Below are 15,718 nucleotides of genomic sequence, written 5' to 3' on the forward strand. Positions count from 1 at the left end.
CTGAGTATAGAGTCTTGGTGACATACCCAATCTCCTCAAATTCCTCATGAAGTATAGCTGCTGGTGTGCCACCTTCGTGATTACATCAATATGTTGGGCCCAGGTTTGATCCTCTGATATGTTGATGCCCAGGGACTTGAAGCAGCTCACCCTTTCCATTCCCATTGCTGCCTCCTTAGCAGTCCTGTCTTTCCATTCCCATTGCTGCCTCCTTAGCAGTCCTGGGCCCAGCACACTGATGGAGTGACAAATTGGCAAAAAGACCCTGATTTGAGATATGTGTAGGTCTGCAAGTAACAGCCCACATATGGGGTTCAGATTGGTTTGTGTTCTCCCAACTTCCCTTTCTTGGTCCACAATCATTTCTTTGGTCTTGCTGATATCGTGCAAAGTTATTGTTGCAACACACTCAACCAGCCGATCTATTTAGCTCCTGTCTGCCTCCTTGTTGCCATCTGAGATTCTGCCAACATCAGGAAATTTATAGATGGCATTTGAGCTGTGCCCAGCTACACCGTTATGAGTGTTGAGGGTGGAACAGTGGCCTAAGGACACATTCTTGCGATGCATCTGTGGTGATTGTCAAAGCGGAGGAGATGTTGTTACCAATACTCACTGACAAAATAAGGAAGTAAAGAATCCAGTTGCTAAGGGAGGTACAGAAGTCTGGGTTTGAAGCTTGCTGATGAGTACTGATGGGATGATGATGACATTACCCACATTTGACTTATGGAGTAATTTGCAAACTAATGTTGTTTTAGACTGGCTGAGAAATGTATTAATTGATTTTAGAGATATCATTAATATACACCTGGAAGTCTGTATATTTAAGTGTACTGTCTTTTGGTGTTCAATCAAGAGAACAGTGATATCAATTTATTTAACTTTCTTTCAAGGCACTCCCAAAATTCTAATAATACCAGACCAACTAGTTTCTTTTTTGTTTTTGGTGTTTTCACATTAGTTTGAATACAGAGAACACTTCTCAGTTCCTCTGCTTCACTGACAAAATTTTTCCTGGAATGAGATGGATGCCCTGTGAGGAGAATGAACCTTTAATTTTTGCATTCAGAAGAAGGATATGCCAGTCTACAGGTCAATACCATGTTCGGTTTTGCCAATGACAGTACTGGTGTTGGAATAAAGACAGGCAGTGATGAGTCAGTTTACTGAAGTGAGATTGGTCACCTGCACAAACAAACTCTCACACAATGTCAGCAAAATTAACGAACTGATTGTTGATTCAGGAAGGGGGAAAGATGGTGAACATACACTAGTCGACATGGGGGGAGGGATTGGTGGTAGGGAGTGTCAGCAGCTTTAAATTCCTGGGTGTTAACATATTGGATGACCTGTCCTGGGCCTAGCACATAGATGCAAACATAAAGAAAGTATGCCAGCACCTTTACTTTCTTAGGAGGTTTGGCTTGTCATCAAACACCCTAACAAACCTCTACAGATGTATCCTGACTGGTTGTATCAGTGTCTGGCAGGGCAATTCGACAAAAACTCTAAGATTGGTAGGACAAGACCTAACACACACAAAACCATGTTGACTATCCCACTCAGGCCCTGGCTATCTAAGTACAGTATTTATATATCCTGTCCCTTAGAATATCTTTGAAGAATTTAGCCATTACTGATATTAGGCTCACTGGTCTATAATTTCCTGGCTTATTCTGAAAACCTTTCTTGAACAATGGAACAACAACCCTCTGGCACCTCACCCATGGTTAAGACTCATGATTTTCATGTCTGGTTTATTGGGGATTATACATTCAAAACCCAAGGATAACTGAGTTCTGTGTTTTACTTTGGAGAAAGATATGGGCAGCCAAATCAATATTGATCAACAAAACTCAATTTTAAAATGATTCTTCCTTTCCTTCAGTTGAATACAGTGGATTTATTAATCGGGACAGCTGCTTACTTAGGATAACACTTAAAGAACAAAAACTAATTGAGAAAGCAGCCAGAATTTCTTTTGTTTATTTAGGACACAGCTTAATTGGGACAAGAAGTTGTTGCCAAACAGTTTCTAACTAGTGTCAGTCATGTGTGCTCATGTGGCCATTAGACACTTCACAGTACTTAGGGCGAACAGTTTTTAAATGGCATCAGTTGTGTGTTTTGTGTTCAAAAAGCAGTGTTTCTTGTCACTGATCGTTGGCGAGGAATAAGCAGCAAGACAATTCAGAACTGCCTCGCTCACTGCTGTTTCAGGCTTTAGGCTTCCAAATGTGAGAAATGGCTGGGAGTGAAAATAAAACAATTTCACTTCCCCAACGAGTTAGAAACAAAGAATGTTACCTTTGGTCACTCAGCTCTCACCTGTGGCTCCAAGTACATGTAACTGTCTGCATGCGACAGTGGCAATATCCGGTACACTGCTCCGACAGGTGGGCAAAGCCAGGTGAGGATAGCCACCAAGCCTCATACTTTGGTGAGATAGTGACATGCCTATCCTAACAAACAAAGTCAGCTCTAGCAGACCGGGCAGGTGAGATCTACAGTGAGATCCAACGGCTAAGAAGACAGTTCTACAACACTGTAGAGAGCGAAAGTCACGACGAGGCACAGAGGAAGTCATGGTCGTCCATTGCAACCAAGGAAGGCCCGAGTTGTGACGAGGACTTGTTCCTCTGGACCCAGACTTCAGAGGTCGAGAGAGTGGAACTGCCAGAGTCCAATGGCTTTTCCACTTTAAAAACTCTCCTGTACAGGTTTCCAGTCACTGTCAGATATGACGGATAACCACCAGCGGTATTAGTAGAGTTCAAATTTGTCCTGTATTTCATTTAAATGCATAACTTCCTCCTCAATTAAATGGTAGTTCATGTTTTTCGTACCTTTTTTAACTATCTGTATGAAACTTGGGCTAATAGGGTCAGCTGCTAAATTGGGCCTCAATGTACCCAATTAACTGGAATCCACTGTATTTTAAGATATCATTAAAAATAAACTTGAGATAATTAAAGCGGTCATTAAAAGTTGCATTTCTTAGTGATGTGATTAAAATATGTTGTTTTTATTTATTAATTTTTTTCAGGATCTGAGCATCCTGGCACAACCAGATGAACAACTGCAGGACGTTTCCTCGATGAAACACAACTCGGCTACAATAGCCCAGTGGTGAAAGAAGTGAATGATCAGGATAGATTGGGGTAAAAATCACATGGGTTACGTGGCCTGAATGTTGTTGAGCTTTGGAAGTGTACTCATCCCAGAAAGTGTAGAGTATCAGGAAATGGATAATTTGCTGCAAGTGTCCAGCCTATGACCTGTCCTTGTAACCACCATATTCCTTCTGCTGATCCACGTGAGTTTTCGCCTCCCAGAATGTTGCTAAGATTAAGATCTTAAGAACAGCTCTACATCAGAACGTACAGTGAGGTGGGTCATTTCTCCATCAGATCAAATCAGCAAGGATTGAACTGGGCAGCCCACGCAAGCGTAGCCAATCTTCCAGCACCAACATAGCATGCTGAGAACTTACAAATCCTAACTGTATATCTTTGGAATGTAGGAGGAAAACCGTGCATCCAGAAAAAACTCACTCAGCCTTGGGGAGAACATACAAACTCCTAACAGGATTTGGACCCCATTCGGTACGTATAGACACCTAACAGGCCGTGGCAGGAATTGAACCCCAATCAGTGAAAGCTGGTAGTGTTAAACAGTGTACTAACCACAATGCTACCATGCCACCCTGGTACAAGATTTGGTAACAGTAATGCCATTGAATGTCAAGTGTTGATAGACCAACTCCTGTTAGGATTGGTCATCGCCAGACAATTTCACGGTGCAATTATTTCTTATCATTCAGATCATGCCTGAATGTGGGGAAAGACCTTGTTGCATGCAGGTGTGGAATGACTCATTTGCTGAGGAATTGGATGGAATGTTGTGCAAACTATAACAAACATCCCCACCTCTGGTGAATCAACTGAAGAAAATTGGACTCAGAACACATTCCAGAGGAACTCTTACACATGTTTTTAGGCTGGGTGACTCAATTCCAAAACTCATTCACTATTTTCCTACGTGCGTGCTATGTCATTAACCGTTGGTCAGTCAGATGCTGTTTTGGGAAGAATTTTCATCTCATTTCTGGAATTCACATTGGAATTTTGGATAAAGAGTGAGGTACGGAGCAGAGTGGCCCTGGTGAAAACCAACGTGGCTATTGGTGAGTCGGTTATTTGCAAGTAACTACAGGTTGACTACCACAAATCTAGAATGATTGGGACCTGTGCAGTGCCAAATTAGAGATTTTGCCTAATCGCAGGTGGTTAGGTTTAAATAAATAAACACCTCTAACCCACTTGATGATCACCTCACCCTGCCTTTAAATTACCCTGTAAATAGAACAAGTTGGTTAATAAAGAAAAAAGAAATGACTAATGAAAATCAAGTGAAATTTATTGAAGTACAGTGCAGGCAAAATGTCTTACAAGGTATCTGTATTTACTTACATCAGAAAGTTTGTTATTGCCACTTCCAAAGTGAAGAGTTGGATTGTACAACCAAGCAGTTACATATCTTTCACTGTTTTCCTTTCGCACATCTGCTTTTTTGATTCGCTGTCAACAAAGAACTGGAGCAACTTTTCTTTTTGTTTTTTTTATATCATAAACTGTGGAAGAGGCAACGTTATACAAGACACATTTGCTTTTCACAGACACACCACTGTCGAGTATTTTCTGAACTGCCACCTTATTTTGTATATATAACATATGCTGTTTGCACTTTACACCACGAGAAGCACTTCCTTTATTCAACCAAGACATGACTGGGGCCAGATTATAAGGTTATAATAATAAGTGCAAAATAACTCAGAGGAATGACATGCTTCTTTTAAAGACCATGTCAACAGCTGATTCTGCCAATGGCACCACCGAAACAGAGGTGACAGGAAATCTGAAATTTGGCGAAAATTATGTCCAACCCAGCTGTGAAACCGGATTACTGATTGCTGATTCGAGGCAGTCAACCTGTACTGCTTTGTAGTAATGTCAAAGATGTCTAGCATCACTTTCACAATGATTAACAACAGACTGATTGGACAGTATTTAGCTGGATTGGACTTGTTGTCCTGCATTTTGTGAATAGGGCATACTTGGGCCAAATTTACACATTATCAGGGAGATGGCATTGTTGTAACTGTAATGAAAAAAATTGGCAAAGGTATGGCTGTTTCTGGAACATAGATCTTCAATCTTCAGTATTACAGCTATGGTGGTGAATGGTTTTATTGTCTTATTTTCTTAGAGGTATCCAACGTCCTTGATACCACAGGAAATGAACTAATTTGGTTGAAAAAATTATTTCTGGGATGTTGGTGATTTCAGGGGGAAGCAAATCCAGATCATCTAATGAACCAAATTGCAAATGCTTCAGCTTTTGTTTTTAGGACTCTGTCACTGAGGACGAAGAACTTCTTCCAGTCAGCTTCTCCCATTATAAACGCAAAATAGTCTGCAGATGCTACGGTCAAAGCAACACTCACAACACGCTGGAGGAACTCAGCTGGTCGGGCAGCATCCGTGGAAACGATGAGTCGACGTTTGGGGCCGGAACCCTTCATCAGGACTGAAGAGGGAAGGGGTAGAGGCCCTATAAAGAAGGTGGGGGGAGGGTGGGAAGGAGAAGGCTGGTATCTTTCCCCTTACTGGTTTTTCACCTGGAACCTACCAGCCTTCTCCTTCCCATGCTCCCCCCACCTTCTTTATAGGGCCTCTGCCCCTTCCCTCTACAGTCCTGACGATGAGTTCCAGCCCGAAATGTCTTCTCATCGTTTCCACGGATGCTGCCCGACCTGCTGAGTTCCTCCAGCGTGTTGTGAGTGTAGCTTCTCCCATTAGGTGTCTGACTATCCATTTCTGTTAATGACTGGATGTGACAAGGTTGCAGTGTTTTGATCTGATCCGTTTGGCATGGGTCCAATTAATGCTATTACTTGCTGTTTTTGTTGTAGTGCACACGCGGTTCTGCATTTGAACTTCACCAGGTCAAGACCTTATTTTGGGTACACCTGGCATTGCTTCTGCCTACCTTACTCATTGAATCCAGGGTTAATCCTCTGGTTTGTTGGAGAGAGGCCATGTGGTAACAGGTTGTTGTAGCGTAAATTTCTATTATTGAATGTTATCCATGTCTCTGCATGGGCAGCCAATTTTGAGCTGCCAGCTTTGTTTCCCAGTTTACAGAAATGTGGTATCCCAGAGGGTCTCTTTCATGCAAAGAGGGGACTTCGGCTCTGAAGCTGAGCATCTTCTACCAATGCTATCATGCATCTATCACAGATCGACTGGTGAGGATGAGTTCAAGGTACAAACTGTCACTAACTGTTGCAAACCGAATCTAAGAGCTATGTCTTTCAGGACTTGGTCTGTTTAGTCAGTGGGGAGTCACATTTGGTGATCAATATTGAAATCCTCCCCCCTTCTGAGCCTTTGCTACTTTCAGTGCTTCTTCTGATTGTTATTAAATATGGAGGAGTATGGATTCACTAGCTGAGAGAGGAGAGTAGGTGGTACTCAGGAGAAGCTTTCTTTGTCCATGTTTGACCCTATGGCATGGTACAATGAAGAATAGAATCAATGTTGAAGATCCCCAGTGTTATTCTTTCCCAAAGTACTATGCTACCCACCCACCCCCCCCACCAGCCAAAGGGCTTGCCCTGTCAGTGTAAAGGAATCACAGCCATAGTCAGAGTGTTTGAAAGCCTAAGGTCTAAGGTATAATGGTCAATAATACAAATAAGAATCAACCTTTAAAATGATTTCAAATATAACCTACATGTAGTATTCATTTTCAAAAACAATCGCTGCTGCGTGTGAAGGGAGCAGATTACTGGCTCACAGTAGGAGCTTTTTTAAGAGATATAATTTGGAATCTTTAGCGAATTTTGATCATGCTGTACAGACAATAGGACAGTCTTAATTGGACTGCATCAAACTAGGCTTCAAACACCTAACTGAGGTATTTTATATCATTTGGATCTAGATAAAATGTTCCAAACAGCCTGTTTTGCAGCATAGCACACAATCATATTTATTCTGTCAATCAATACTTGGAGTGTTTGTGTATCCAAAGACCACCAGATTGTCAGCCTAAGCCTTCAGATTATTACTCCAATCATTTAACTATTCCATCACTGTACCTATCATTATCTACATCCCAATAATTTTGTCTTCAAAAACTTTTTGAATATCAGCGTGAGCCACCATTTTTCATAAAAGGTGTTTAATTATTTAGTGTTGATTAGTTGGTTAAGAGGTGTTCTCTATAACTTGATAGAAACATTTGTTCCCATCTGAAACTCTGATTTTTAGGTTGTACAGAGCTCATATTCATTCAGCAAGACAAATATCTTCACGTAACTCTGTTTGGCATCCCACAGTCAGTGCATGATCAATTGTTTAAAAGACATGTCAATTATCTCTCAGTGCGAGTCTAACAGTTCTTCCTGCTTCCTGTTATCGGGGCTCATAATTTATCCCCAGACGCATCCTTCCTCCTCGTTCCAGGGGCTTAGTGTCTTATTTATTGGGATTCCTGGTACTGCACTTATCAACCAAGGCTGTTCTCAATACGCATCAGCAGGCTTAAGCCCAGCTGTTCCAGAATGGTGAGTATCCCACCAGTAGAGCTACTAGGACTCGATGTTTCAATCCCTATAGTAAGTCGGCACTCTCGATATTGGCAGTGGGCTTGGAGTGGTGACAAGGAGGGAGGGTAGGTACGTCATCGGGGTCATCAGGTGGGCACCCTCCTTCTTTGACGTTTCATTGATAGGCCCATAATGTCTCCAGAGGGCTCAACGGTGCTACCTGGAGTCTCAGATACACTTCCCTCAGTTCCATACCCTCCTGTCTTCATCTTGCAGCCCAGTGTGCGACTAGTTTTAACCATTTCTACCACATTAGTAAAAACCTGTTACATTTACAAATAGGAACTCCAGGTGGCCCTTTTAACGTCACACCCAGAAATTATAAGACCATAGACCATAAACAGAGGAGCAGAATTAGACCATGATGGAATGATCTGCAATGATGCCTGTAAGATATTCTGGGAGTTTGATTATGTTGCCCCATTGCTTGTCTGTATTCTTTCCTCATTGTAACCAGTATCATCTATTCCCTCACAATGAACCTCTGCTCCAGGGAGAAAGACCTCGCTTCTCCAGTCTCTCGTCATAACTAAGATGCTGAGACCCCTACTTGGTCTTTGTGATTTTCTTCCATGCAGCCCCTATACTCCTGACTGGCCTTCCCCTGGCAGTGTTTCCTTTCTTCTCTTTATCCATCCTCAGTATTCCTCAACCTCCAGGTTCCAGTCCATCCTCTTGCACCAGCCCTTCAAACAAGCACCCACCGGATTTATTTTTCTATTCCTCTACTCACTGGGTTTGTAACGGAAATCTTCAACATTATGAAGTTAACCATAATTCTACTTTGCATCATCTTTGTTATTTTCATTTATCGTGTATCACCTCCACTGCCCAAATAGCTTGTGGTTGGCCGCCACCCTCTGAGTGTACAGCTGCATCTTTTCCGAACTGTGCAACTCCCTGCATCACCTTCTGTGCTTGAGTGATGCTTGACTGGTGGCACAGTTGAGCGACCACTGGGAAGATGAGTTTAGATCATCACAGTGAAGAATTGACCCAAATGAAGCAACCTGGTCACCGTTGTCCAGACTTCCACACTTGGTCGCGGGGTTAACTATCACAACCATGCTCCCACCACTTAACCCTAGCTTTACCATTTAGAGGAAGAAAGACTTGAATTTATACACCACCTTTCATGACCACTTAACTAACAAGCTTTTTAAGGTACCTCTTTCTGCTGCACTGCAGAAAAGGTGACAGTCAATTTGCATCCAGCAGGCTCACATAACAGCAATGAGATAATAACTGGATATTCTATTTCAGTGATGTTGGCTGGGGGTGTGGGGGGGGGTAAATATTAACCATGACCCAAGGAAAAATCCACCTACTGTTCTTATAGAAGGGGCAAAGGATCTTTTATGTTTATTTAAAAGAGCAGAAGCAGCCTTGGTTTAATATCAAATTTAAAAGATAGCATCCAAACATACAGCACACTCTTAGTGTTGCACAAGAACATTACTGTACTGTATTCAGATCTCTGGAGTATGGTTTTGACTTACAACTTTACAGTGAGAATAATTCAGACATAGTGAAGGACAATTAGCATGATACCATAGTTAATTTAAGGAGCTACATTGAGATATTCATGGCTCTGCAAACATATTTGTAGGATTCTGGTCCATACAACCTGCCCCCATCTCAGAGAAGGTAGTGTTGAAAGCAAGCCTTCTGTATCCACATACAGAAAACTACATCAAGATACTCTGTATCACCCTGATGTAAACTCTCCAAATTCGATATGGCTCATGTTTTGTTTCTGAACAGGAGTGCGATAAAAATGAGAATTAAGGGAGTCATTGCTGTGAACTAGAAGTTATTATTTTTCTCCTGCTCATCAAATGGTTGTGTGCATCTTTCTTCCATACCTATGGGTTTTCAAAATGGTTGTTTTCACAGGTGATAAATCTTACTTAGGTTTGAGTCTTTGGTCTTTCATACACTTGCATTTTCCACAAGATTAATTTTCTTTAATCCCAATTTAATATTTTGTGTGATTTAGGAGGTCTAAAAATTACAAAATAGCCAAACAATTTAAAGCATGGTACAAGTAGATTCAATGTTTTCCCCAATTCTGAAGAGCCCAACTAACATTTCTCAGATCACAAAGGATGAATAATTGCAAACAAAAATCTTTCAATTCAGGGAAGGCTGACCTCTACGGCTATTTAGTTTAAACCAGGGACATGAGAGATTTTGCACATGCTGGCAATCCTGAGCAACACACACACTGAGGAGGAGCTCAGGAGGTCAGGCAGCATCAATGGGGGGAGGGGGCGGTAAACAGTCAGCTGACGAAGAGTCTCAGCATGAAATATCGACTGTTTATTCCCTCCCATAGATGTTGCCTGGCCCACTGAGCTGCTCCAGCATTACTTGCGCAGTCCAAAACAGAATGCTCTAAGCATTTAAAAATACACAGCTCTAAACCAAACTAAATACTTTGGGTTGAAATGCTGCATCGGGACTGAGAGTGGAGAGAGGAAACGGCCAGTATAAAGCAAGGGGAAGAGGTGAAACAGGATCCCTGTGTTTGGTGGACTGAAGAGGAGTGAAGGATAATGGGCAGGTTGAGCCAAATAAGAGAGGGGAGCGATGGAACTAGGAGACAGAAGCAGATGGATGATGGATGGAGGGAGGGTGAGAGAGAAAAAGGAAAGGTAGGTGGATTAAGGTGGGGAGAGAGGAGGGAGAAGATGGAGACAGCTGCTGGAGGGTGATAGGAAGGGACATAAATGCTACCAGTGCTGAAATCTGACAAGTAAGGTGGGAAGGTGATGAGAACCATTTGGGGTGATGTTAATGATAGGTGGAACCAGAACAAGATGATGGGGGTAGTGGGAAACCAATAGGTGAACTGTGTGTATAGTGGGGGGAGGGAACACAGATAAGTGATGGGGCTTGGGAAAGGAAACAGAAATGGGGGGATTGAGAGGGATCAGTTGGAGAGGGAGTCAATAGAAGGGGGGATGGGGGAGGTAACCTAAGACTGGGAAACTCAATATTTATAGCATTGTGTTGTAGACCAGCCAAGTAAAATATCAGGAGCTTTCCTTATTATTCGTTTTCGGAGTCATATTGGCAATGGAGAAGGCCAAGGGGGTCAGTGTGGCAATGGAAAAGGAAACTGAAATGGAATGCACTGGGAGCTTGGAATATCCACTGCTCACAGAGCGTAGGTGCTCAGCAAAATGGCCACACGTTCTGTGCTTGGTTTCACTGATGCAAACAGAGTGGCCAAATCAGGAGCACTCAATGCATTAGATGAGGTTAGAGGGGGTGGACATGAATTTTTGTCTCACTGTATGGTGGTGAGGGAGAAGATGCAAGATCAAGTGTGATTACAGGATAAGGTGCCAGGGGTTGAAGACAGATGGGTGGGGAGGGATTAGCAGACCAGGGAGTAAGCAAGGAAGTGCTCCTCGTGGAAGATGGAAAGGGTTGAGGAGGAGAAGATGCAGTTAGTGTTGGGATCTTACAGCTGGCAGAAAGGACAAAAGATGATGTCCTGGAAGCAGAGGCTAGTAGTTAGAAAGGTGAGGACTAGAGGAACTCTATCTTCTATTCCATTTCTTGGAAGATGGGGATGAAAACAGAACTTTGAGAAACAGAGGAGAGATGAGAGTGGCTCCATCAAACACAGCAGAAGAGGAATTGTGATTCCTGGAAAAGGAGGGCATTTCAAGGGTCTCGGGATGAAAGGGCTCACCTTGAGACCAGATGCAGCAGTGACACTGAAACAGGGAGAAAGGGATGGTGTTGATATACATGGGCATTTAAAGGTAAAGGAGGAGATAGTGTTTGGTCTCTTAAGAGACCCAATACTATCTCCTTCTTTACCTTGAAATGCCCTTGCATGTCAATGCACTCAGCAATGATATCCCTACCCTCCACATCTTTCTCCTTGGTAAATACTGATGTAAAATACTCATTGAGGACCTCACCTACACCCTTCACATCCAAACAAATGTTCCCTACTTTATCTTTGAGGGGCCCTACCTTCTCCCTAGTTATCCTCTTGCTCTTGATGTATGTAGAGAATGCCTTGGGATTCTCTTTAAACCTACTGGCCACAGACTTTTCATGGCCCATTCTGGCTTTTCTAATTCCCAACTTGAGATCTTCTCTGGCTTCTTTAAATCCTCAAGGGCTCTGTTTGATTCTTCCTTCCAAAGCCGTACATACTTTTGCTTTTCCTTCCTGACTAAATTCATCATCTCTCTCAACATCCAAGGTCCTCTTATTTTGCCATCCTTGTCCTTTCTTTTGACTGGATGAGGTAAAAATGCAACTTTATTAAATGTCTTCAGTGCATAGTACACAAAATGCAATATTACAATATCTGTAATCACGATCGCCTTTAGGTTTCCTATTGTGCCTTTCAAAACAGAATACTCTTTACTTTTTACCGTGACAGAATTTATTGTTTTGTTGTGCACCGTTCAGCTAATGTGAATTTAAGTTTATCATGGTGATAGATGAGACACACAGAGAAAGAGGTGCTCTGCTTTTCCATGGTCTGTCCGCTATGAGCTGTACAGAATGGCATCAGTAATTGCTTGGACACTGTCCTATGTTTAGAGCCGTCTGAACCGATTGCTGAATAGCAAAGAAATTGGTATGTTCTCTACCGAGCTAACACATGGCTCTCTGCCACTAGCTCTTCTTTCCCTGTAGCTAAATCGAAGTTGCTCAATGGTGCACCTATTCTGGTTTATCCAACTATTCTGAGTAGAGTCAAGAGGACCACCTATTCCCTAATCAGCCATGTCTCCATTGTCCATAAATCTGTTTAAGAAACAAAGAAAACACTGCTATTCTCAGAAACTTCCTCCATTATTCCCATGAAACATCAAGTAAGTGCATCTTGAATTATCTCCTCACTGGACAAACATTCCTGATGTGTGTTGGACAGCTACTTCACATGGCAGCTTGGAAAATGTTTCGACATAAAACCTCAACCTAGATGTCAACTACTTGGGACTGAAAGGAGTATTTTTTTATGTACACAGGTTCTTATAGGTCCTCAGTCTATGAGTATATATATATATGTATGTGGCCCCCGGTAAGCCTCAGGCTCGCTTAGCTGGCTTCCGTCTAGGGGGAGCAGTCTTCGGCCCCGCCAAACTCTGTAATCGAGTTTGTGTAGATGCTGTGTGATGTACCCCACCACGCCAAATAATAGACAGTACACCATATGCGATTAAATGATTACACTTTATAACTCTTATTTTGACTATGTAGATAGTAAAAGAACAAAATAAGAACTGTTTAACTGTTTTTAAAAAAAGAAAAAGGCGCCATTATTATTAACCAGTTTGTGCACACATCATTGGAGTTCTTACAGAACTGAGTCCCCCTTCCTCCAGTCGATGTCCTCCGAACTCCGCCGACCCATGAATGGGACCACCTTTGGTGTCTGATCAAAGGCTCTACTTGAGTCTGTCCGTGTCTCCTGTCCTTGCCGAAGACCCTGGGCCTCGGACTCCCACTCGGGGTCTGTTCCGTTGCCCAGCTTACAGCATTGTGTCTCCTCTCTCTGTCCCCATCGCGCCTTCTGCCTCAAAGCCTGTGAAAACAATAGCTTAGACACACAAGAAAGAATAACATCTATCCCAATTGGTTAGCAAATGAATACAATTCTCGTTATCAGTAATTATAACCCAAAACAAGCTGCTATAGAGAACCAACACACATAAAAGTTGCTGGTGAACACAGCAGACCAGGCAGCATCTCTAGGAAGAGGTTGCTTGAATTTCCAGCATCTGCAGAATTCCTGAATTTGCTATAGAGAACCACTGTCTAAGCAGTTAACAATAAAGAGAAGCCATTTTATTTTAACATAACAAAGAAGCCATTTTATTAGCCTTAGCAGTAACATAAAAGAAGAAACCCCTTACACGTATATATTGAAGACTTAGATTGATAAAACTTTTGATCACTTAGAGATTAAGGAAAAATGATGAGTGGTGGAGGAGATATACTTTCCTGACTCCTGTGACATTAGCATGGAAACACTGGCAATCTTCCTGGTGTGAAAGATTGTGCAATGGTACAGCATCTGCATAGTTTTTGATTTTTAATTACTGAATAATCAATGGCAGAAACCTATATTTACAGCAACTCAGCACAGTAAAATGACCCGAGGTACAACACAGGAGTGTTATTAACCAAAATTTTACTGAAACATGCAGCAATATTAGAACAGCTGAGATAGATTTTAAGAGGAGCTTAAAAGAGGGAAAGAGGAAGAGATTAATGGCAACTGTTGTGTTTGCTTGCCTATAACTACTGATGAGACCCGAAGCCGGGAGATAAAACAAAACTGGAACGTGAAACAAACCTTTATTCAGTAAAGCCACACAGACAACAAACCTTCAACAGTGCATCCGGAACACAACGATTTAAATAGTTCCCCAAGAACTTTTGAGACATTTTTAGGAACAACAACCAATCAGTGAAAGTCAGCCAGGCATTAGTTGTCAGGTGACCAATAGGTGTTGGTTGTTTACGTTCGCCATAACACCTCCACCTTGAAGATGAATACCTGAGGGATTTGAGCCGAGGTTTGATTTGAATTGGAACAACTGGCTTGCACAGGCGATCAGTCTTTCTTCATGGTCGCAGGCTGTCACGTTCTCGTCCCAATGTTGCTTGCAGCTGTGCATGAGTTGGTTTTTGATTTGATCAGGGTAAATTGAACATTTCTAGGAGGAGATGAAGGTCCAGCTCTGTGTTTGACAATCTGCCAGATAAATCTGTTGTGCCTTCGGGAGCATATACCAGAACAGGCTGATGTGGCAATGCTAGAGATGTCCGTATACGATAACTTCTTTGAGCACTTTACCCATCCGTTTGACTATCTGACCCGGTACCCATTGTGATACTATCCAGCCCACACTAAAGTTCCAGTCTTGAATGTCTTCATCAATTGACCAAGCTATGTGTGATGTTTTTGAGTACCTGACCATCTGCTGTCTCAGATATTGGATACTGTGGCAACATTGCACCAACATCACACAAAGTTTCCTTCCCCAAAAGCTGGAGACCCACTTGAAGCCTGGATGTGGTGTCGTTTAACATGTCAAAATGTTTTGAGAGCCTTGGCCATTCTCTTTTCCCCTCTTGATTTCGGAAGTGACTGCTTGAAGGTATCCATAACTCTGCTTGGCTGTTAGACTGTGGATGATACAGGAAGTGAGAGGATAATTCCACTGTTCATGGCAGAATGCAGCAAACTACTGTGTACACGGGATGCCCTTCAAGACCCGAAGATGGTTAACAGTGGCTTGTGATCAGTAAGGAGAATGAAGCATCTGCCATACAGCATCTTGTGGAATTCCTTCGCAGCAAGGATGATTCCCAAGACTTTCACCTTGATTTGTCCATAGTTCCTTTCTGCAGCAGTCAGTAATTTGTCTGCATGCATGGCAGCATTTTTGGAACCATCAGCAAAGTTGTGGGATATTACAGCGCCCACCCCATAGTTGGCCGCATCCATCGCAACGACGATTGACACCTCTGGGTTGAATTGAATCAAGAGAATGTTGGTTGACAGCATTTTCTTCACCTGATTAAAAGCCTCTTGGCATTGTTTGGACCATTTCCACGTAGCACCACTGTTGAGCAGGGCATTGAGCGGCTCCTTTAGCCGGTGGTGCCCAAAAATTATCATGAGGTGCCGATATCTAATGGTGGAGGCATCTTTAAGATAGCAGCAACGTTTTCAGGATCTGGGTGATGACGACGCTCAGCTATAATGAACCTGAGATATTTAATGGAAGACATCAAGGAGGCTGCAATTTTCTGCACGAAGTCACAAGTGCAAAATCTTGTAATTTGTTTTAAATGTGGTCCTGGGGTTGGCACAGTTCTGTCTGATCCATGCCCATCACAATGATGTTGCTGAGATAAGCGGTTAGAGAATTGAAAGAGTTGCCTTTATGCCAAAAGACAGGCAGAGAGATGTTATGGCGAGAAGCTCCTGTGAATTTTCCGCTACTTCTATGTGGAAGTAGATTTCAGCCAAATCTAATTGCAATCACT

Source organism: Mobula birostris, chromosome 8 (genome assembly GCF_030028105.1).
Source record: "Mobula birostris isolate sMobBir1 chromosome 8, sMobBir1.hap1, whole genome shotgun sequence".
In the NCBI taxonomy this organism is placed as follows: domain Eukaryota; kingdom Metazoa; phylum Chordata; class Chondrichthyes; order Myliobatiformes; family Myliobatidae; genus Mobula; species Mobula birostris.